This window comes from Odocoileus virginianus, chromosome 17 (genome assembly GCF_023699985.2).
Source record: "Odocoileus virginianus isolate 20LAN1187 ecotype Illinois chromosome 17, Ovbor_1.2, whole genome shotgun sequence".
NCBI lineage: Eukaryota > Metazoa > Chordata > Mammalia > Artiodactyla > Cervidae > Odocoileus > Odocoileus virginianus.
Window position 1 is genome coordinate 35,037,878 of NC_069690.1, and position 22,006 is coordinate 35,059,883.

General features: G+C 53.9%; 1 non-coding gene across 1 annotated transcript; it reads left to right on the top strand.

Moving 5' to 3' along the window:
* Window positions 1-7,990: 7,990 nt before the first annotated feature.
* On the top strand, window positions 7,991-8,094 carry LOC139039266 (U6 spliceosomal RNA). The gene has a single exon (XR_011492589.1). It is a non-coding gene; the product is annotated as a U6 spliceosomal RNA (small nuclear RNA).
* Window positions 8,095-22,006: the final 13,912 nt, after the last annotated feature.

Below are 22,006 nucleotides of genomic sequence, written 5' to 3' on the forward strand. Positions count from 1 at the left end.
AAATATTTGCTGAGTTCGTTCTCTAGGTCTGTGAATCTTTCTGTTTTGGGAGTTCATTTGTATCATTTCTTTTAGATTCCACTTATAAGGGGTGTCATGCGATATTTCTTCTCTTCTGCCTGACTTCCCTCAGTATAATGAACTTATGGTTCCTGGTGGGGAAGGTTGTGGAGAAGGGATAGTCAGGAAGTTTGGGATGGACATGTACACATTGCTATATTTTAAATGGATAGCCAACAAGGACATAGGGTGTAGCACATGGAACTCTGCTCAATGTTATGTGGCAGCCTGGATGGGAGGGGAGTTTGGAGGAGAATGGATACATGTGTATGTGTGGCTGAGTTCCTTTGCTGTCCGCCTGAAATTATAACAACATTGTTAATCTGCTATACCAATACAAAATTAAAAGTTTAAAAACAAATAAACAACCATGATCATTCCCGTCGAGAAAGATAGGCCCTGCTCACAGGCACTGCTAGGCTTAAACATGTGCTAAATCCATGTGGGAAATTGTCCCTCCTCCAAAAAACCCTCTTGAATTTACACTTTTTTCAGCAAAAGAGCCCCAAAATCCCCAGTGCTGACTCTCCTTGCTACATCCCATGGGACACAGTGCCTCCTTCCTGTCCTCTGCTCCCCAGCCTGTGATCTTTCCAGTGAGAGGAAGGGGGAGAGGGCCAGGCTCCAGGGTGCCCTCCTGGCCAGCCTACAGCAATCGTGTCCCAGCCAGGAGGCAGGAGGCGGTGCCCCAGGCTTAAGGCATGAATGGGGCGGGAGGCGGATGAAAGACAGCCAGCGCTCCTGGCCTAACGTACAAAGAGGCCAGAGCAGGTGCAAGGGAGGCCTGGGGCCCACTGAGAGGAGAAACTGGATCTGGATCTGGAGATCAGTTTCACTCACAGCACTGCAGGTTTCCATTAGCTTTCTGTGGCTGTCACTCACCCTTCAGGGACAAAGCTACGGCTGGAGGTTAAGGAGAGCCAGAAGCCTAGGGACGGGGGCTCTTTTCTCCCCGGGCAGTCATGCCTCCACTTCCCAGAAGGCAGCTGAGCGAGGAGACCATGGAGCTTAGGGAAGACGGGCCAACACTGTCATTTTATAGATGGGACCAAAGAGACCTCCAGGTGCAATGACTCACCCAGGTCACACACCTACTAGCAGAGCTGGGGCCTGAATCCAGGAGTCCCCACAATAGGGTCAGCTCTTGGAAACTGATTTGTATATACAAACTGTTATGTCTCCTGGGGGCCTAAATCCATGTGATTGGGGCTGGGAAGTCTCTATGGGGCAGCTAAGTTGGGGCTGGGTCTGGATGGCACATGGAGAGGGCAGGCCTGGGGCAAGGACCCAAACAATGCTCTCCAGACAGGGGTGCCACAGGCAGACAAGTTGGGCAGAAGGGCTGGGCCTCCCTGAACAGAAGCCCAGCTCCAAAGCGATCAGGTAGGGGGACACCTTGCTCCCACAGAGCTGCCCAAAGCTATCCTGACCCCACCCCTGCAACAGCTGCATTGCCCCAGGCGATGGAGGAGCCTGCGAAGGGGGCAGGGAAAGGTCTGTGTTTTGGGTGGGGGCAGGGTGGGAGGGGGAGGAAGAGGAGGACAAAGCCAGCCTGTGTGGCACCTGGGACATTCCCAGTCTCTGTCCTGTCCCTCCCTGATTCTGCTTGGACAGGGTGGGAACAATGCCCCCATTGATGCCCATACCCCCGGGGATAACATCTCTGTGTCCCCTGGGACAGGCGCCAAGCAGGTGAGCCTGGTGGGGGTTGGGAGCCTGCTCTACAGCAAGAGAGGCAGGACCTCAGGGATGGAGCAAGAGGTCCAGGGGGGCGGACGTTTCCTTTGGAGACCAGAGCGCGGAGACAGTGGTGGCCACAGCAGAAGGGACTGGGGTCAGACTTCTGGGTGGGGCGGGGAGCTCTTCCCAGATTGGATGGAGCACTTCTCTGCTCTGAGAGGGAGCACAGGAGTAACAAGTACCTAACCCCTGATCACAGGAGCTGCTGGTGTGGGAAGAAGAGCCCAAGAGATGAGGGCTAACCCTTTCCTTTAGTACAGAAGCAACAGAGGAAGCAGGTGGAGGACTAAGAGTGACACATACCTTGGTTTTATCCAAAAAGTACAAGTCTGACATGGCTTTCCATGTCAGAAACAGAAATGCCTCATTACCTACTTGGGGCATCTACTGGATTTCCAATCAACCAGACCTCAAATAAGAAGCTACATTTGCTGTAATTTTAAGAAGAAATTCAGCTGGAGAAGGTGTAAAGAAAAGGGAGCCTCTTACACTCTTGGTCGGACTGTAAATTGGTTCAGCCACTATGGAAATCAGTATGGAGGTTCCTTAAAAAGCTAAAAATACAGTTACCATACAACCCCGCAATCCCACTCCTGGCATACATCTGGAAAAGACAAAAACTAATTTGAAAAGATAGATGCATCTCAATATTCACAGAAGCACTATTTAGAATAGCCAGGACATGAAAGCAAACTGAATGTCCATCAACAGATGAATGGATAAAGAAGATGTCACATTTCTATACAGTGGAATATTATTCTTCTTGCCCTCAGCCCTTCCCAGCATCAGGGTCTTTTCCAATGAGTCAGTTCTTCACATCAGGTGGCCAAAGTATTGGAGCTTCAGCTTCAGCACCAGTCCTTCCAATCAACATTCAGGGTTGATTTCCCTAAGACTGACTGGCTTGATCTCCTTGCTGTCCAAAGGACTCTCGAGTCTTCTCCGGCATCACAGTTTGAAAGCATCAATTTTTGGCACTCAGTCTTCTTTATAGTCCAACTCTCATATCCATACATGACTACAGGAAAAACCATAGCTTTGACCATATGAACCTATATTATACAGCAGAAGGAATTTATGGAAAAGAGTCAGAAAACCTAAAATGGAAAAGAATCAGGAAAATACATTATATACATGTTTTATATATATATGTATATATCTGAATCACCTTGTTGTATACCTGAAACTAACACAACATTGTAACCAACTATATTTCAATAAAAGAGAAGAAGAGGAAGAAGAAGAAGAAATTCAATACTGTAGACTTCATCACTCTATGGAGTACCCACCTGAGTGAAACTGTCCAGGGCTAGGTCAAAGGAGTCCTGCTGGGGCACAAGGGGGAAAAGGTACCCTGGACCCTGCTCAGGCTGGGTGACCCAGCAGGAGAGTCACCTTCTCTGGACTCAGTAACTCAGCTCTGAAGAGGGGCCAGAAGCCAGAGCAGCCTGACCTCAGTGGACTGGTCAGCCTCTGCCTCCCCCACAGGAGTGCCTGGCCCCACAGTCAGGAGCCCTGGCCCGGAACATGCCTGGCATATGCTAGCCTTGGGAGCTCATGAACTGTCTGGTGAATTAATTTTGAACAGAGTGTGGGGGAAAGTTTTTTAAATTAGAGGTTGTATCAACATGATTAACAATCCAGTGTGAAGGAGGACTCAGGCCATGCTCTCAAGAAGCCTCTGTTCATTGAGCACAAAGATGATAAGAAAGTGGTTTAGAGAAGAGTGGAGCTTCCCAGGAGAGGGCCCGGGGACGACCTTAAGGACAGATGCCCTCGAAGGATGGGAATTGTTCTAACAAGCAGTGATGGGGCGATGGGAGGTCCTCAGAACAGAAGGGTGAAGAGTCATTCACTCACTGACTCATTCAAACTGCTGGTTGACTTTTCTTGAGCCCCTGCTGGGCACTGGGGGGACAGACATGACAAGGTGTGTCCCCTGCCCTCCAGGAAACCACCACGGCAATTTCATCACTGCCTCAGTGGGGGTGCCAACCAGTCTTCATCAAGGAGGCAGTTTTTCAGCCTAGACTGGGGGTGACTTGGTTAGCAAGGGGAGTACATGCCATGTGTAAAAGTGGGGGAGCACATGTCATGTGAAAAAGTGGGAGAGTCTGGGGCCCACTGGCAGAGAATTATTTCTCTGTAGGTAATGGGGAGCCATGGAAGGCTTTTGAGCAAGGGAGTCCACATTTTCAGCAAGGTCCTTTGGAAATAGCCCTGGCTGCCACAAAGAGGCCAGGCTAGAGGTAGAGAAGTAAGGGAGGGGAGGGACATAAAAGTCCACCTGGGGTATGGTGGGGCCAGGCTGAACAAGGAGGAGGGGCGGGTTGGAAGTGGCAGGGAAGGAGACAGGAAAAGTGGGTAAAGCAACTGGCTTGAGGGAAAAAGGCATGAGCTCCAGGCTATCATCTTGCCTGGAGAATCCCAGGGATGGGGGAGCCTGGTGGGCTGCCATCTATGGGGTCGCACAGAGTCGGACACGACTGAGCGACTTAGCAGCAGCAGCAGCAGCCAGGCTATCAGAGGACAGAAGTGAGGTGGAGGGCGTCACAACATTTCAAGCAGGAAGGATATCTTGGAGACTTAAGGGAGCCCCCACCCTGTGTAAAACTCCTTCCTGCAATAGCTGCTCAGAGAACTTCAGTGAAGGGACACCCCCTCCCCATCATTAGCCTGTCCTATGGTAGAACAGCTCCAGCAGCTATGGAAAAGGGCTTCTGGAGTCCTGTTTAAATAGAAAGTAGGTCAATAGATGGATGAATGGATGGATAGATGGATGAATGGATGCAAGAACACACAAACAAGAGTGAAAAAAGCACATCTTGATATCCCTCATGCCAACCCTCATAGCTCCAGTCCTCATCTTCCCGATCTTTCCTGCCTTCTCCTGCAGGAATCCTGCCCTTACATCCTACCCAGGCAGCTTTCCTCTCCATCTCCCTGGTTCCCCCAGCTCAGATTAGTTGGGTCATATGTCACTCTAGGGCTGTAACCTGGGAGCTGCAGGGACAGGGACAGAACTGAGGTGTCCCCTGGTGTCCACATAGAACCCATCTCCAGGGGACTCAGGATAGGAATGGTGGCAGGGAAGTAACCAGACTTGGTCCCCACCGCAGGCATCGGTGCACATTGCTGGCAGCCCTGAGCACCTGCCCGATGGACTTCCTCCTGTCCTCAGTCTTAAAGCCCCTCCTCTGGGGGGCGGGTCACCTGCTTCAAGCAGGTCCCAGCTGGGATCTCAGGTCGAGGCGTCTGCCATCACACTTTACAAAGCTGTAAAAGGGGCTAATGACCCCTTCCGCTGGCCCCCAGCTGACAGGAGGGGCAGAGGAATGCTGGCAGGGCTCAGCAGGTTCCACATGAAAGTGCACAGAAACCTGGGAGGAATTTTTATCCTCCTGGGGAGGTGGGGGGGGAGGGAAGAATGTCACCTGGAAGCCATCCACCCTTTCCTCCCCTCTCAGGAATTCTCAGTCTTGAAAAATTAGGAAATCTAGACACCCCCACCTAAAAACCAACCATATCCTTTTTATAGACAGCCCCAAATTTGATGGCCCCTCTTTTAAAATAGTCCTCTCTTGAGGACATTTATCCGTGTGCTAAGAAGTGTTGCAAACTCTCCCCAATGCAATCCTCTGATTAGCCTTATGAACCTGGTATTCTGATTTCCTCATTTTACAGATACCAACACTGAGGCACAGAGAAGTAATTTCCCCAAGGTCCCACAGCAAGCAAGTAACAGGATGTGAGCCTGCACCCTTATCCACTTTCCAAAAGGAGTCATTTCCTTCTGATCCTGGAGGGAACTGAAACCCCAGATAACAACAAGGGTGAGCAGAGAGGAAGCTGGATTCACAACTTGTCTGATTTCCTCCTGCAGCCCTGCACCCTGGGCTGGGAGAGATGGCCTCATTTTTTAGAGGCAGAGCCCGAGGCCCCTCCTTCTCGGCCAGTTGAGAAGAGGTCAGAAGGCGGACTGCTCTTCCATCGACCTGGACTCCAATTAGGGGAGACGACACACACCCAGCAATCACATCACCACAGGGAGTCATGGGGAGCCTAAGAGAGGATCCTGGATACAAATCTCACCAGCACTGCTCACAGCTGTGTAGTCTTGATACATTTCTTCACCTTTCTGAGCCTTCCTTTCCTCATTTGTGAAAGGGAGAAAGTAACAGGACCAATTTCATCCAGCAGTTATAAGGATTAAATATATCATCTGCTCAAATGTTTAGCCCCGTGCCTCCCCTAGGAGGCTAAACCTAGGTCAAGGTCAGCCAGCAGAAAAGCTGCAATACCCAGAAGAAGAGGGAAGCAGCCTGCACTGGGGGTGATTTGTGCCCTGCCTCCCAGGAAGGAGCTAGTCACCACTGCAGTTTCTTCGTGGGCAAACCCGGGGACCGGGGGCGGGGGAAGTGGGAGTTGGAGGGAAGCAACATGCACCAGCTAGGCACAGACCCCTAGCACCTTGAAGCCAGGAGAGAACCAGACCAACCAGCAGGCAGACTTTTTCCTCGGTGTCACTTTGAGTAAGTGCCTGCACCTGCCAGTGCGTCTCCCTCTGAGAAGTGAGGGTGTTCCCACTGGCCCAGAGGCTAGCACTGCCTGTTGATTTTCTCTCCTTTATCCATCCTTCTCAGATGCCTGCAAAGGCAGCCCTGTCTCCTTAGCGGGGAGGGGAGAGGTCTGTAGGTGCCATACCCTTGGGGAAACAAAGACAGCCTTCTCCTAGGAGAAGAGCAAGTGTTTGCCTCCAGCTCTTTGCTGTTAATCAGCCTTGGGGGAGATCAACATAGGCCCTTCCCCTAAGGGTTCAGCCTGTGAGTGACTGAAAATGGCCTCCAGCCTGGCGCAGAGGGCTAAGTAGCTAGGGGAGGGGGCGAGGAACAGGATGCTTTCTCAGAGGGCCATGTGGCACAGGCTAATCTGCCCCTTGGGGTCTGGTCCTTGGGCTGGTGGATGAAGGGAATGCAGCCAGACCTGACTCCCTTCCTCTGTCCTGTCCCTCTGGGTCCCTCCAATCCTCTCTTCTCAAACAAGGTCATATCCCTCTAAGTGCCCACCCTGCTGTCTGGAATGACCATACCTCCTAAATACCTTGAAATACACTCTTCCCCTCCTCCCCCTCTTCTTCCTTCTCTTGCCCATCCTCCTCCTCTAGGAAGCTTTTCAGAACCCAAAAGAGGACAGAGGACTGTTGTCCTCTCAGCTCTCCGGCTAGGATACACCCCTCCCACCTGCTGCTTCCCCAGCAAAGATGCTGAGTCATGACTTGATGCCGAACTTGGTGATTGGCTGAGTTCTGGACCCTGTGAGAGCAGAGAGTCACAAAAGCTGCAGTGAAGCAAGTAAATGAGCAGGCTCTGACGTCGGACAGATCCAGGCTGGGCTGCCTGTCCCAGGGCTCTTGGGGATGAGCAAACTTACCCTCTCTGTGCCTCAATTCCCTCACTGTGGAGTATATGAGACCATGTGTGAAAAGTTTTATAACAGTGCCTGGCACTATTATTGTGATGGCAATTATTCCAATCACAACATCTCAGGACCACATCAGCTCAGGAACAGGGACAGATTTTATTTTCTTGGGCTCCAAAATCACTGCGGACAGTGACTGCAGCCATGAAATTAAAAGATGCTTGCTCCTTGGAAGAAAAGCTATGACAAACCGAGACAGTGTGTTAAAAAGCAGAGACATCACTGCTGGCAAAGCAATGGTTTTTCCAGTAGTCATGACAGGTGTGAGAGCTGGACAATAAATAAAAAGGCTAAGTGCTGAAGAATTGATGCTTTCGATCTGTGGTGCTGGAGAAGACTCTTGAGAGTCCCTTGGAGTGCAAAGAGATCAAACCAGTCAATCCTAAAGGAAATTAGCCCTGAATATTCATTAGAAGGACAGATGCTGAAGCTGAAGCTCCAATACTTCGGCCACCTGATGCGAAGAACCGACTCATTGGAAAAGACCCCGATGCTGGGAAAGATTGAAGGCAGGAGGAGAAGGGGATGAGAGGGTGACACGGTTGGATGGCATCACCCACTCAATGGACATGAGTTTGAGCAAGCTCAGGGAGCTAGTGAAGGACAGGGAAGCCTGGCATGCTGCCGTCCATGGGGTCACAGAGTCAGACATGACTGAGCAGCCACAACAAGGATCATAGGACCACAGAGGCTTAGGTCAGAGGAGGCTTGGGCGATCGCTTCAGCAGCACATATACTAATACAGATACAATACAAATGTTAGCATGGCCCCTGTGCAAGGATTACATGCAAATTTGGGAAGCATTCCATATTTTTTCATTGAAAAAGAAACATATACCCCAATATGCATTGCAGCACTATTTACAATAGCTAGAACATGGAAGCAACCTAGATGTCCATCAACAGATAAACAGATAAAGAAGCTCTGGTACATATATACAATGGAATATTACTCAGCCATAAAAAGGGACGCATTTGAGTCAGTTCTAATGAGGTGGATGAACCGAGAGCCTATTATACAGAGTGAAGTAAGACAGAAAAAAAAAACAAACCCAAGTATCATATACTAACACATAAATATGGAATCTAGAAAGACGGTACTGATGATCCTATTTGCAGGGCAAAAATGGAGAAGCAGACATAGAGAACAGACTTGGAGACACAGCAGGGGAAGGACAGGGCAGGATAAACGGAGAGAACAGCATGGAAACATACACTCTACCATATATAAAATAGCTAGCTAGTGGGAATTTGCTCTATGACTCGGGGAACTCAAAGGGGAGTTCTGTGACAGCCTAGAGGGGTGGGAGGTGGGAGGGAGGGTCAAGAGGGAGGGGACATATGTCTATGTATCACTGATGCATGTTGATGTATGGCAGAAACCAACACAATATTGTAAAGCACTTATCCTTCAATTAAAAATAAATTAACTTTTTTAAAAAAGGAGACTTGGAGGTCATGTGGGGCAATTCACCTTCTGGGTCCCTTCCCCCCAGCCTACCTTTCTGGAAGCATCAGACCTGCAGTCTTGAGATAGAAGTCTCCTCTGTGATGGTCACACCCGTGGCACCTTCCCACGGGTACTTTGATGACAGGGGTGACCCAGGTGGATGAGTAAGCCTCTTCCTGTCCCGCTCCCTCTCCCAAAAGTTCCATCCCTGGCCCCAAGGAAGTGTTTGAACCAGGAGGATCACACCCAACTCCATGCTGAGCCTGTCAGCTGGGGCTCAGGGCCTATAGAGGCCTCAGCCTCAGGACCCTCCTGCTCAAAGCTCATGATCTCTAGGACTCTGGGGCTGGGCAGAGTGGGCAAGGATAAAACCCAACACTGCCTCTTTCAAACCTAGCCCATGATGCAGCTGCCGGCCAAGACCTATGGGTACCTGGCTCTCTGTTTCCCAATCCTGGCCCAGCCTGCAAGAACTGGGCTTGGGAAAAGCTTGTTTATGATCTGAGAGGTAGGCACCATACACAGAAGACAGTCTGAGCTCTAAGGAGATGAAGGCATGGCAATGGGCAGTCTGCATGCGGATGGGGAGGGAAAGGGGCAGGAGAGACACCCCCAGAGGGCTTCTGATGGAGCCCTCAGCCTGGATGAGGTTGGAGGCCTGTTGGTATCTGGCTGCTAGTGCAGAGTGTGGTGTCCAGGAAGCCTCCAGCCCTGCCCCTGGGAGAGGTCGTGTCTGGTGGATCCCAGGCTTGGGGGTCAGGGACGTTCCTTGAGTCTGGCCAGTTCTCCAGACAGGTGTGGCCCTGCCCTAACCAGTCAGGTCACTCTGGGCCATCACCTGCCTTGGTGGGCTCCTTTGTTCTTTTCCTGCAGCATTTCTGCCCTGTGCCCCACTGGCACAAGCCTGGGTCATGCCAGGGGGGTCGGTGCGCTGGGTGGGTTTAGCAGCTGCTTGGGCTAGGGGAAGAGGTAAAAGGGGACAGGCAGAGCTGGCAAGCTGCACCCCCCAGTCTGTGCCCCAAAGCCCACTTGTAGATCTCATCCCACTTGCCAGACCCAAGCCCTTGCTTGTAGGCCTTTGAGGGGCTTTGGGCTCTTGAGGAGGTGTTGGGCCCCCGAGGGGGTGTCATAGAGGATGGGGAAGGAAGCTCCTCTGGTGGAAGCACCTGGTGCAGCCTGTCGGCCCTCCTTCCCCACTAGGCCTCACCCTCTTCTCTCCTTCCCTTCCAGGGCTGTTCCTCAACTTCCTCTTCAGGAGCCCTTACAGATTCCTCCCCGCTCTGGCCAGGCTCAGCTCTTCATCTTGCCCCAAGTGTCAGGTACCTGGAACTGTGGGCTTTGCCCCCATCCCTGGCTGCCCACTAAGGACCTCTAGGAAGTAAAGCAGAAACATGCAGCTCTGCCAGGTGTGGAGCAACTGGGTACATCCCTGGGCACCAGACCTGGCAAACAACCTTCCACTGCTGCTGCTGGAAGCAAAGGAAACAACAAGCCAAGCTCCCAAGCTCTGCACCTGGTGCCCAGAGCCCAGGGATGATCCTCCAGGTGCCCAGAGCCGTCAGGAAAAAGAAGAGTGAAGGGCCAAGGGGAGCACAGCCCTGGAGGCAACAGGCATTCCTTCTCAACCATTGGGCTGGGCCAGGCTCTGCCATCCCAGGAGACATGCCACCCCCCAATGGAGCAAACGGCCACTCACCCCAAGCCACTTCTTCGACTGCAGCCCGCAGGCAAGACAAGTTCATCTTACAGAGGGCCTCCTTCTTCCTGGCTCTTACCTCTCCTTCCCCTGATCTTATCCCCAGGAACAGAGACACCCTCTCCTTTTTCTAGTACTGCTCCCTTCACTCCTTCCTAGCCCTGCTTGCTCCACATTCCCCTCCTCCAAGAAGTCCACCACGGTTTCTCCCCTGCTCCAAGCTGTTGGCTACTGAACTCCTCCCCCATCCTATCCCCAGCACAAGTACCCCTGTGTACAAATGTTAGCTCACATGGAAGAGCTGCAGGGGTGGCAGGGAGTTATTCTTGGTATTGATTATTACTCAGGGGCTTCACTGGTAGCTCAGCTGGTAAAGAATCCACCTGCAACACAGGAGTCCCCGGTTTGACTCCTGAGTTGGGAAGATCCCTTGGAGAAGGGACAGGCTACCCACCCCAGTATTCATGGGCTTCCCTGGAGGCTCAGACTGTAAAGAATCCGCCTGCAATGCGGGAGACCTGGGTTCAATCCCTGGATTAGGAAGATCCCCTGGAGAAGGGCATGGCAATCCACTCCAGTATTCTTGCCTGGAGAATTCCCATGGACAAAGGAGCCTGGTGAGGTACAGTCCATAGGGTCGTAAAGAGTCGCAAAAACACAGCTGAGCGAATAAGCACAGCACACAGCATTACTCTTCAGACGTTTTAGAGTTTTCCTAACACTTTTCCTGACAACTGACTCAAATCATCTTTAACATTACTAAGGTAGGCAGAAAGGGCTAAGTATCTATCTTTCTATAGAGGACACTGAGGCCCAGAGAAAGAGGAGATTTGACCAAGGTCACGGAACCTATTAGAGGACTCGACCCAGGTCTCCTGACCCTCCGTGACTCCGGGACGCCCGCGCGGACTGGCACTGCTTGTTAGTCTGGGAGGGCCTCCTGGAGGAGGTGAACCGCGCGCTGCCTCAGGAGGGAAGGCAGAGACCCAGGTGGAAAATCGGCGCGGGCCTCGGTCGGCTGGGCGGCGTGGGAACCCGCCAGGCTGGAGCGAGGGGAGGGGGCGCCGCGCTCACCGCAAGGTTCCGCCCCTCGGCGGGCGCAGACAAAGGGGTCGCTGTGCCCAGTCGCCCCCTCCCCTTGCTCGGCGCCCCGCGCCCGCCCCCTCTCCCCAAAGCTGCTTTCAATTTAAACGCCTCCAAACAGCGGGCGCTGCCCCGGGGGGCGCGACCGCAGCGCCGAGCGCCCCTGTAATTTCCGCGGGGAGCTGACCGGCTCAAACACGGCCCCGCGGTGCCCCGACCGCAGGCCCCGAGACCGGAGACGGCGCCCAGACGGCCTTGCCCGGGTCGTGGGAGCGCCGCTGGGGCGGCCTCCTCCGAGGGCCCAGCCTGGCCCCGCCGCCTCCTCCACGCAGCCCAATGCCACCAGGAAGCCTGGTGCTGCCCCCATCGCTGCATCTCTAAAAACCTATCCCTCGCATCTCTAAAAACCCAACTCCCTTTGGGGAAGGAAACCGGGTCAGGAGTACCCATTCTGAAGGACTAGAGGCTCCCTGAGGGCAGGGGTTAGTTCTCTTCAGACTAGGGGCTTGTAAGGGAAGGTATTGGGTCAATGCTTCCCCCAGCAGACTGGGGAGATCTTGGATGGCAAGGGCTTGGGGTCTCCCTAAAAGACAGGGACTCAGTGAAAGATGTCTGTAAAGCATGGAAGCCTGGTGCTTCCTAAAGTAAATTTTTGTGCTTTGCTTGTTAGTTAATACTACTACTGGTTATAGTTTCCCCAAAGCTAAGGCTCCCAGGAAGCAGGCATGTCCCACCTTTCATCCCTTTCCCCCAGTCCACAAGTGCCTACCCAGAACAGTCAGGAAAGAGAGGACACATCTCATGCTGCCCCCTCCCCAGGGACCTTCTTGGAAGATAAGTCTAAGTGACCTGAGCTGGAGTTCCTACTTGCCTCTGAGGAATGGAAGGGAGGGTCCTGCCCCTAGGTTAAAGAGGAGAGGACCCCAGCCTCTGGGCCTCCAGGGAAGGACCCAGCATGGATTGTCTCAAAGGGGTAGGTGGGTAAGAGCCACGGACATGGGGAATCTATCTGCAGATCCTCACCTTAGCACAGGTCAGGCAGAAAGGCCAGCTGGACACCAGGAAGAACTTTTGAGAACTGGCAGGGAGCTCCGGGGGCTTCTCCAGGTAGGGCTCTGTGTTGGGATGGTGGACATGCCTGCCAAAGCTCCCTTCTGGCCTGAAGTGTGTATTCTGTTTCCTGCTCCCCTCGGCCTGGGAGCTCTGCCCACCCAACCTCCCTTCTGAGAATTCTGGAGGGGGCATTTTGAGTCAGTACATACGAGTGAATTGTCTAAAGTGCCTGATGTCCCTGGATCACTGCTACACTCCGTAGATGGGGCTCCACTGGAATTTTCCAGATCATGGTGTGTGTGTGTGTGTGTGTGTGTGTGTGGTGTGTGTTGAAGGAGCACAGCTGGGGGCCCTGCTTGTCCTGAGTGCTCTGCTCCACCTTGTCCCCTCCCCCATGTCCCAAACACCCCTCTCTTTCCAGCCTGGCTTTTGTGGTGAAGCTAATCAGAAGTAATTATGGGGAAGGAGGGGTCCTTAGAGGGACCCCACAGAGACCACCTCATCCGCCCCGGCCCAGCCGTGGTGGCCCTGGCCCCCAGGGCCTAGGCCTCACTCAGCTCCTCCTGGTGAGAGTGAAGCCAACAATGGCACCCCTGCGCACGGCTCCCCTCTCTCCCTGCCGACCCAAGCCCGCAGCCGCAGGTAAGCTCACACATCGGGGTTCCCCTCAGTTGGCCCCCAGGTCTCCTCCATCCTCATTCGTTCATCCCGCATTTACTGGCACCTTCTCTGAGCCAGGGCCCACGCTGGGCACTGAAGTGACTGGTGCCTGCCCTGGGACGTGGGTCAATGTAGACTCTGCAGAGGGGAAGGCAGAGGGCCCCCTCCAGAGGCACAGGCCATTTCAGGGAGGCCCTCCCCTCACCACCATCTTGCTGATGCTGAGGGGGCTTGGGGGACAGAGACCATCAGCTCCAGAAGCGGTGAGGGCTTCCTGACTCCGCACTCCTAACCTGGCAGGCCATCCAGTCCCGCCTCCCACCGGTGTTGACAGATGTCAGGCCAACCCAGCTCCATCTTCCTGTCCTGCCCCTGCCCTCCTCTGGCAGCCTCTTCCACCCCCTTCTGTTCTCGTTTCTTTGCTCAGTGGCGCCTTAGCACTTAGAGACCCTCAGTCAGCACACATGGGGTTCAGAGCCTTAGACACCTCAGAGAACAGCTGTCCTCTCTCTTTCCCACACGCACACAGAATCTGAGGCCAGGATGGGTGGCGGGGCGAGTGCAGGCAGTCAATGCAGCAGAACGAAATCCTGGTCTTCTGACTCCTGGCCCAGTGCTCTTCCTGAGGAGTCCTTCTTGACCTGCACCTGAGGGCAGTTTTGGTCTGCCCCTTCCTGCATCCCTTTACTGTGCCCTGGAGAACTGAGGAGCAAAGAGGGTCTCCACCATCTTGCCTCCTGCCCTGCCCCAGTAGCCTGGGCCCGAAGATGGGTGGTGGGGTGGGAAGGACCAGAGTGCGGCTCAGTTGAGGGTCTCTAATTTGCTCCTGCCCCTTGATGTCCAGAAGAAAACAGGCCTTCTGTGCCCAAGAGACTTCCAAGCAGAAGTGGAGGTCAATGCCCCCCCCCCCCCACCGCCCCGGAGGTGCCAAGGTGGTAATTAGGCTTGGGGGTGGGCCCTGAAAGGATGGGGGTGGGGCGGCCATTATCCCTGGGAGCTGAGCTGGGCAGAGAAGCTGTGTGGTCTGGGCAAATGGGTGGTTTGTAGGTGGTCTGGGGAATGAATGAGTGAGTGTTTGGGAGGGAAGCTGGTGGGGGGGGGAGCAGAGAGAGGGGAGGGAGCAGGCGGAGGGTAGAGCAAACCTGGGTCGTCTCTCCCTGGACTCACTGGTCTGGACCCCCACCCCTGCTCTGAGGCATCACCAAGGAGAGTCCCATGAGGCACCTGGGGGTCTCAGGGATGCTTGCCCATGACCTGCAGCAGTGGGCCACCTGGGCCACCACATGGGGTAGGGGTGTTGAGGAGAGGATGGGGTTGGGGGAGGGGGGCCTGGCGAGCTCTCTGCTGAGATCACGGCTCTAGGAAGCCACCTGCTCCCTCAGCTTCAGGGGGGAGAGGGGAGGAGGCTGGTGGAGGTGGTTCAATACAGGGTCCCTGGCATGCGGTGTAGTGCTGGCCTACTGCCCCTGTCCCCACTCCCAGCCCTTGTCTGATCCCTCTCACTGCAAGGAAGAATTCCTTCCTGGACTGAGACGGGCCCTCTGATTGAATCCCTGCCCCTGTCTCAGCCTCATGGGAACTGCGAATCCACGAGATGACCTCTTCTAACCCTCAGGATCGCCTGTCCACTGCTTCTCCACTTAGGCTGCACGGAGTAAACTATTAGTGACTTCACCGCCCTGAGCTTTGGTTTCCCTACGTGTGAAATATAAGTAATACAGTATTAACTCTGAGAATTAAGGAAGCCAGCCAGGGTCCGCATTCTTAAAGTGGCAGTTGTGGCAATGATTAATGCCCAACAAGATGTCTCTTGTGTCCAGAGGGTAATCCTCCTCCTAGGAATGGCTACCTGGAACCCAGGACCTGGCTGTGACCCCTGGCATAGGGACCAGGACTGTGGCAGGCAGGCCGTGAGGTGAGCAGGTCATGGGGAAGGGGTGGGGTTACTGGACTGTCCAGTGGCACCTGCTGGGGCCTGGGGCACATTCCTCCTCCCCCGCTCTCCCCACCTGCCAGCTGCCACCTGTGATGTCAGCGCCACTGCTCACCTGGCTTCTACAGCAAGATAGAGTGCAGTGAGACTAGCTAGCAGACACAGCTGCTCCGAGGGAAGCAATGAAGTGAGGGAGCAGCCCCATCTGGACAGCCTGCTGGGGCACCTTAGCCCTGGAGGGACAGCTCTGCTGCTCTGCTGGAGGGACTAAGGGTCTCTCGGCTGGTTTCACCTTGGAACCCTCAGCACCCTGGGAGGATACTCACAACAAGGCTGGATCCCCACACTCAGACTGGGATCCCCCTGAGGCAGGGACTGGACCCGCACCATCAGAACAAAGGAGTCCTGAAGGGGAGCTCACCCAAAGAACCTGGCCCACGGGTACTGGACTGGGATTTGATGGGCCTAGCCCCTCTCTGGGCTCAACAGTCTTATCACACTCCTTATTCACAGCCAAAATTCTCCATTGCTGGAAAAGTCTGCAGCAAAGCCAGAAAGAACTAGAAAATCTGGGAGACTGTCTGCTGCCCTGTGATCTAGAAGTGGCTGAGGTCAGGGGGAAGGACAGGGCCTGTGGAGAGGCAGACTCTACATTAGGGTCATTCCCAAGTCAGTCTTCTTCCTCCTTTCCCTCCTCGAAGCTAGCCAGGCTAACCCCTCCTCTCCCTCTGTGCTCTGTCCCCACTGAGCTAGAGCTGGAAGGGACTGGTTGGCGTTTAGTGGTGGGGGTGCAGCCAAGGGGAAGAAGGAATCTTTATCTCCCAGGCCTGCAGTCAGGCCAACATAGCAGCCTCTGGGAGCCCACTCCTGGGTGGCTGAGACCTTGAGGATGGAAAAGCCCAGATTCAGAGCCAATGACACTTATACCTTCAGATGTCAGCACCCACTCTCCCAGGAGAAAAGAGAGCCCCTTTCCCACCATTCCCGACTCACTCCAAATATGGATCATCTGGGCTTGGGGGGATGGAGGAGGGGATCTGCCCTAAATGCGCTGCTCTGTCCAAGGAACTGGGAGGATTCCGAGGCACAGTGGGAAGTATCAGTTGGGAGTCATTTAGACAGAGAGAGGACAGAGCTTTGGAGAGAGGAAAAGACTAGAAGACCATCTTGCCCATGCCTCCCTTCCACGCCAATCCTTGCTGAATACCTCTCAGAGAATGTCTCCTGTTTTCAGGTCTATCTTCATGTGCATGCTGGAGAAGGAAATGGCAAACCCACTCCAGTGTTCTTGCCTGGATAATTCCATGGGCAGAGGAGTTTGATGGGCTACACTCCGTGGGGTCGCAAAGAGTCATACACGACTGAGCGACTAACACACACACACACACACACCATGTGCATGCAATACAGAAGTCTCCACATCCTCACCTCAAAAATCAAAACACGTTCATTAAAGGCCTACTGTGTTCCAGACCTCCTGTGTGCTGAAGGGTGGTGTTCTAAGCATGAATGAGCAACACTCCCCTCCCTCACTAGCTCACAGTCTAGGGGCTGTAACACACAAGGCAGATTCCAGTTCAAGACAGAGTGAAATATAAGCTAGGCAGAGACGCCAAGAAATCTGGGTGTACAGACAGGGAAATTCATCCTGACAAAAGATCAAAGATAACCTTCCCAAGCATCCAAAGGGTAATGCAGAAAGTAATTCGGATCCAATACCCTGAAGTGCCTCTTCTGCCTAGAAGCCTTCTTTGAGTCCCCAGTCTAAATCTGTCCCACCCCCATTATAAGTTCTCCTTGAGTTCCTAAAGATACCCTGAACTTATCACAGTTTGTAAGGATATGTTTATTTATGGGATTATGTGATTAATTCTTCTCCCCCACAGCACTGTAAGTGCCAGGAACAAGCTTGTCTGTGAGCCAAGATGGTGGGCCATGAAAGCATGCAGCATGACTAGGGTGAAACAAGCCACTAGATGTGGCTGGAGTTAAGGGGGTGAAGTGCATAGTGGCGGCCCAGACTGGCAGGGGAAATTGGCACCAGATCAGGGCAGGCTGTAAATGCCAGGTAACGTTGGGACTTTATCCTGCTGGCAGTGGGGAGCCATCAAAGGTTTTTGAGCATGAGAGTGGCATGTTCCAACCTGTGTTCTGAGATTCCAGGATCCCTTAGTACAGTGCGGAGGAGGGATGGGGGGTTGGGGTGTGCCCCCCTGGAGCAGGGGAACCAACCTTTGTTGCAATAGTCTCAGGGACTGGTTTTAAAAGGCCTCAGTTTTGCATCTGGAGCAATCAAAGTGGAAAGAAAAGTGGGCAAGTTCGAACTACTAATACTACAGAAAGGATGGGGTTTGGTGACCAGTTGGATGGTAAAAGGAGTGGACATTAAGGATGACTTGCAAATTCTAGTCATACTGCTTTGGAGATGGTGATGCCTTCAAGCTGGATAAGGCACACCCAAGGCAGCAGTTGTTGCGGAAGATGAGCTATATTTGAAAGATTGAAGGCGGGAGGAGAAGGGGACAAGAGAGGATGAGATGGTTGGAAGGCATCACCGACTTAACGGATATGAATTTGAGGAGGCTCCGGGAGTTGGTGATGGACAGGGAAGCCTGGCATGCTACAGTCCATGGGGTCGCAAATAGACATGACTGAGTGACTGAACTGATCTGAACTGAGCTATATTTGGACATACTCCTGATGGCCACTCTCCATTCTCCTACTATAACCAAAGTCAGTGTTCTCTTACCCCTCCACACGGGCTTCAGGGTGGCATAGCTTCCCCCAGGGTGGTGATGCTCATAGACACCAGGGGGGAGTGTGGAGGTGGGCAGGTAAGAGTTGGAGCTGGGCACTGGTCCTCCTCTCTTCCTGCCCTTGCTTGGCACTGTCTTTTGACTGGACCTCTGACTTCCTGCTCCTCTTGGAGCACCCCTCCAAGAGGAACTCCCCAGGGAGGCTGGATAAGATGGGGAAGAGATCGGGAAGGAAAGATCTGAACTCTGAGGCAAATTTAGCTCCTAGAGCTTTGCCCTCCTCACCCCTGCCCACTAGATTCCACTGTGCACACCTGGATTCTTGGAACTCTTAGCAGAAGAGATAAAGAGGAGGGTCTGGGAAAAACATAGGGTTGTGGGGAGGCCTTGGGTCCAGCCACATGCAGAGTACTAAGAGGGAGTGCAGGCCCCAGACATGGACCCTGAACAATAAACCCAAGGTTGAACTTGCAGTCCTCTATGGAGGGCTCAGGACTCAGTTCTCAGACTCTGGAAGCAGGAGCCCAGACCTCAGGGCATCCCAGTATGCCCCAGGGTGAGCCCTGGACAGAGAGCAAATGCCTGGTTGGCAAGACCCCCGATGAAAAGAGATGCATTCTGCATCACCCACACCTAGACCTCACAGCTTTCCAAACTGCATTCCCTGGAATCCTCCCTAGGTGTTTCCATCAAATGGGTGGGAGGGAAAGGGGACTTACCCTCTACACCAACCAGAAACTGTCCACTTTGTTTGATTTATATACTAGGCATCTGCCTGAGACTCCTGCCTGGGGGGTATGGGAGGGGAGGGGTGGAAATGTAGGTTGCTACAAAAACATACAAATACATAATCCCACATTTTTAATTACTAATTCTTTACATTGGAAAAACTCAGTCTTAGAGCCCACTTTCCCTGACTCTAACAGCTGAGTTGACACTCCTAGAGCTTTGGGTGTCTGCACGACATGAATATATGGATTTCTGGACTCTCCGTCCAGTGCTCAGAGCTTCAAGGGACTTTCCAGGAGAGGACACAGCATCATGGGAGGTTGGCCCGCCCCGCGGAGAGCCTTGTGGGGGAGACGGCATCATCTGTCACAGGAGACCTGGCTCTCAGCTGTGTCAGCCCTAGGACCAAAGCGGCCTGAGGCCAGCGGGGTGGAGATGGGGGACCCCCCCACCCCGCGCCAGCGCCCAGACGCCCACTCAGCCGGCGCGCCCAGCCTCCCGCCCAACCGCCGCTCCAGCATCCCGCCCCTCTGCCCCTCGTGGCTGGCGACCACCCGGCAGCTGGCGGCAGCGAAGGGGTGCGGCCAAGAAAGGGTTAATCTGTGGAGCCTTTCATCAGCAGCTTGGCGGGCTCCCAAGGCCCACAGGCTGGGTACCTGGGCGCCTACCTCCGTCGGTGGGGCGGAGACGTGACCACAGAGCAGCCCTGCCGTCTGCATTCCTCCCGCGTGAGTGCGTGAGTGACAGCCGCCGCCGCCTGAGCCCCTCGCCGGCCGCCCCGCCCTCCTGCCTAGCGCGGGGCAGAGGTGGGGGCGGGCCCCGGGGGAGGGGAGGGGAGGACACCCCCTCCCCCCTGCCACCCCCCCCCCGCCCCCACCCGCACACACACCGCACCCCCTCTTCTCTCCTCCTGCTGTGACCAGTGCTCTGGAGTGAGTCCCAGAGAGGGAGAGACCAAGAAAAGGCTGCTGGGGACACAGCAGAGGCAGGGCGCACCCTGTGCCGTGAGGTCAGGATTCAGGGATGGAGAGATGACCTGGGCTTCCTGGAGGAAGGGTCAGGACAGGACAGGCACAGCCAAGTCCTAGGCCCGGGTCCCTGGGAGTTCTGCCTTTGTTCCCTGTATCCTTCTCCTGCTCCAGCTCTCCACACAGGTTTCAACCCTCCTATTACACAGGGGCGGCATGGGCCAGCCTCGGTTCCCTTCCCTGAACTCAGGGCTCTCGCCTTTGATCTCCTCTTGGGGCCTGTTGGTGGAAACAGGAAGTTGCCTTTGGCTTGAAGCAAACTCAGACAGGGTGTAAACAGGCAAGGATCCCACCTGCAGGCTTCCCCAAGGTGGAGACTAAGTGTCAAGACAGTGAGGTGCGTCTTTGCTCTGACACAGAGGCAGAAATGCGCTCCCTTCACCCTAGGCCTGGGGTTCTCCACGAAGGCCAAATGGACTAGAGAGGGGCTTCGTAGATGGGTCCTTGTCTTCAGGAAGAGCCTCTCCCTGAAGCAGGGTTCAGCCCAAGGCACAGCACCCCTCCTCCAGACTAGAGCACAAGGCACCACTCCTGGAGAGGAACTCCCCCCGGTGGCATCTAGGGTTGCCCAAAAAAAGGAGCTCTGCAGCTCCCCAAATGCCTTAGTAGCCCCAGGGTCATCAGACCCAGGAAACTAGCAGAGACTCCTGAGAACTTTCCACATCCCTCTTCAAATTGGCACTTCAAGCACAGTTTGAAGTGCAAGCTCAGCCCTTGTCTCCAGCTTCTCTCTCTGTTTGGCTTCCAAGGGCCCTGGGCTTATGTGCAGGGGAGAGGGAGGGAGGGGTTTGGCGGGAAGAGGCATGTGGAGGGGAGGTGGGTCAGGGCAGGAGCAGGTGGGGGCCAGCCCCTGAGCAGCCCTACTCCAGGACCATGGAAGCCCTACTTTGCCCACTGGTCTCCCTCCCCACTCCAAGAGTCTCAGCCATCTTCTTTACATCTTGGCCTCTTTCAGTTCTGTCTCAGGGAGGCCAGTTGCTGCTGAGCAGGTAGAAGTTGGTCTGATATCTAGATTTTCAGAAGTCTTCTCGGCCTTTGGAATCCTGCCAGGATGGCCTTCTCTCCCTTCTCTGTCCTCAGTTAATTATGTAATTAATGCCTGGGGAGTGGGGTTGAGGCCGCTTTCAGGCTTTCAGGGGAGGAGCAACTGACTCCCTGACTTGGGAAAGAAAGTGAGAGTGAAAGTGTTAGTCTGATTCTCTGTGACCCCACCGACTGTAGCCCATCAGGCTTCTCTGTCCATGGAATTATCCAGGCAAGAATACTGGAGTGGGATGCCATTCCCTTCTCCTGGGGATCTTCCCGACCCAGGAATCAAACCCGGGTCTCCCACATTGCAGGCAGATTCTTTACCATCTGAGCCACCAGGGAAGACCCCCACCCAACTTAGGGCAAAAGGCTTATTCCTGACCTCAAGAAAACAGCAGTCTTTGTCTGAACAGGAGATGGAGTAAGGGGGTAGAGGGGGCAGATATCCAGGAGATCTTGCTTTGCACTGCCACAACTCCGCCCTGGGGCCAATGACTGCATCTCAGTTCTCCCATCTCTGAAATGGGATAATAACTCCAGAAACCACACACAGCGGTTGTTCTGAAGGTTCTTCTCCTAATTAGAGATGGGTGCTGGGTGGCCGGTACCCTGGGAGAGCAGGCCAGCTTGGCTGCTGTGATCACACCCCAAGCCCATGGTCCTCAGCATGAATGAGATGAATCACTAAGTTACCCACTGCCTGCCCCAGTGGCCCCCCAAATCAGGGTATCCTTCCAACACCCCAGGCACTACCTTGAAAAGAAAGCTGAGGAACCCACAAATAATAATAAGGCATAAGGCAAAACTAGGTAAGGACAAAATAAAGTCAAATGAAAAATCAGGCAGCAGATCTCAGAAGAACCAACTCTCTGCCTGGTTACCGGGGCTGATGCTTAGATAGCGTGACCAGCTGTCCCAGTCTGCCCAAGACTCTTCCGGCTTCAGCACAGAAAGACCACATCCCTGGAGACCTCTTAGTTTGGGAAAAACTGGGACAATTGGTCACCCTTTTTCAGGGGGCTTTGGAGGTTGGAGAGATCACAGATGTCTGATTCCCTTTACTCCTCCTGGTTTTCTTTAGGTATCCAGGTAGCAATGGAAAAATGCTGGAAGCCTGAGAAGCTTCCACCCCAAAACTATATGACATCATGATGGAAAGCAGTCCTCCCCAATGCTGCAGGCTAGGACCCCTTTCCCCAGTCATCTCTCTTCCAGGAGAATTCTCATCCAGGGACTGTGGTCCTCCCAGGACTCCCCTTCACATACTTCAGGCAACAGCAGAGCCCTGGTGCTCCCTGGCAACCAGGGAGA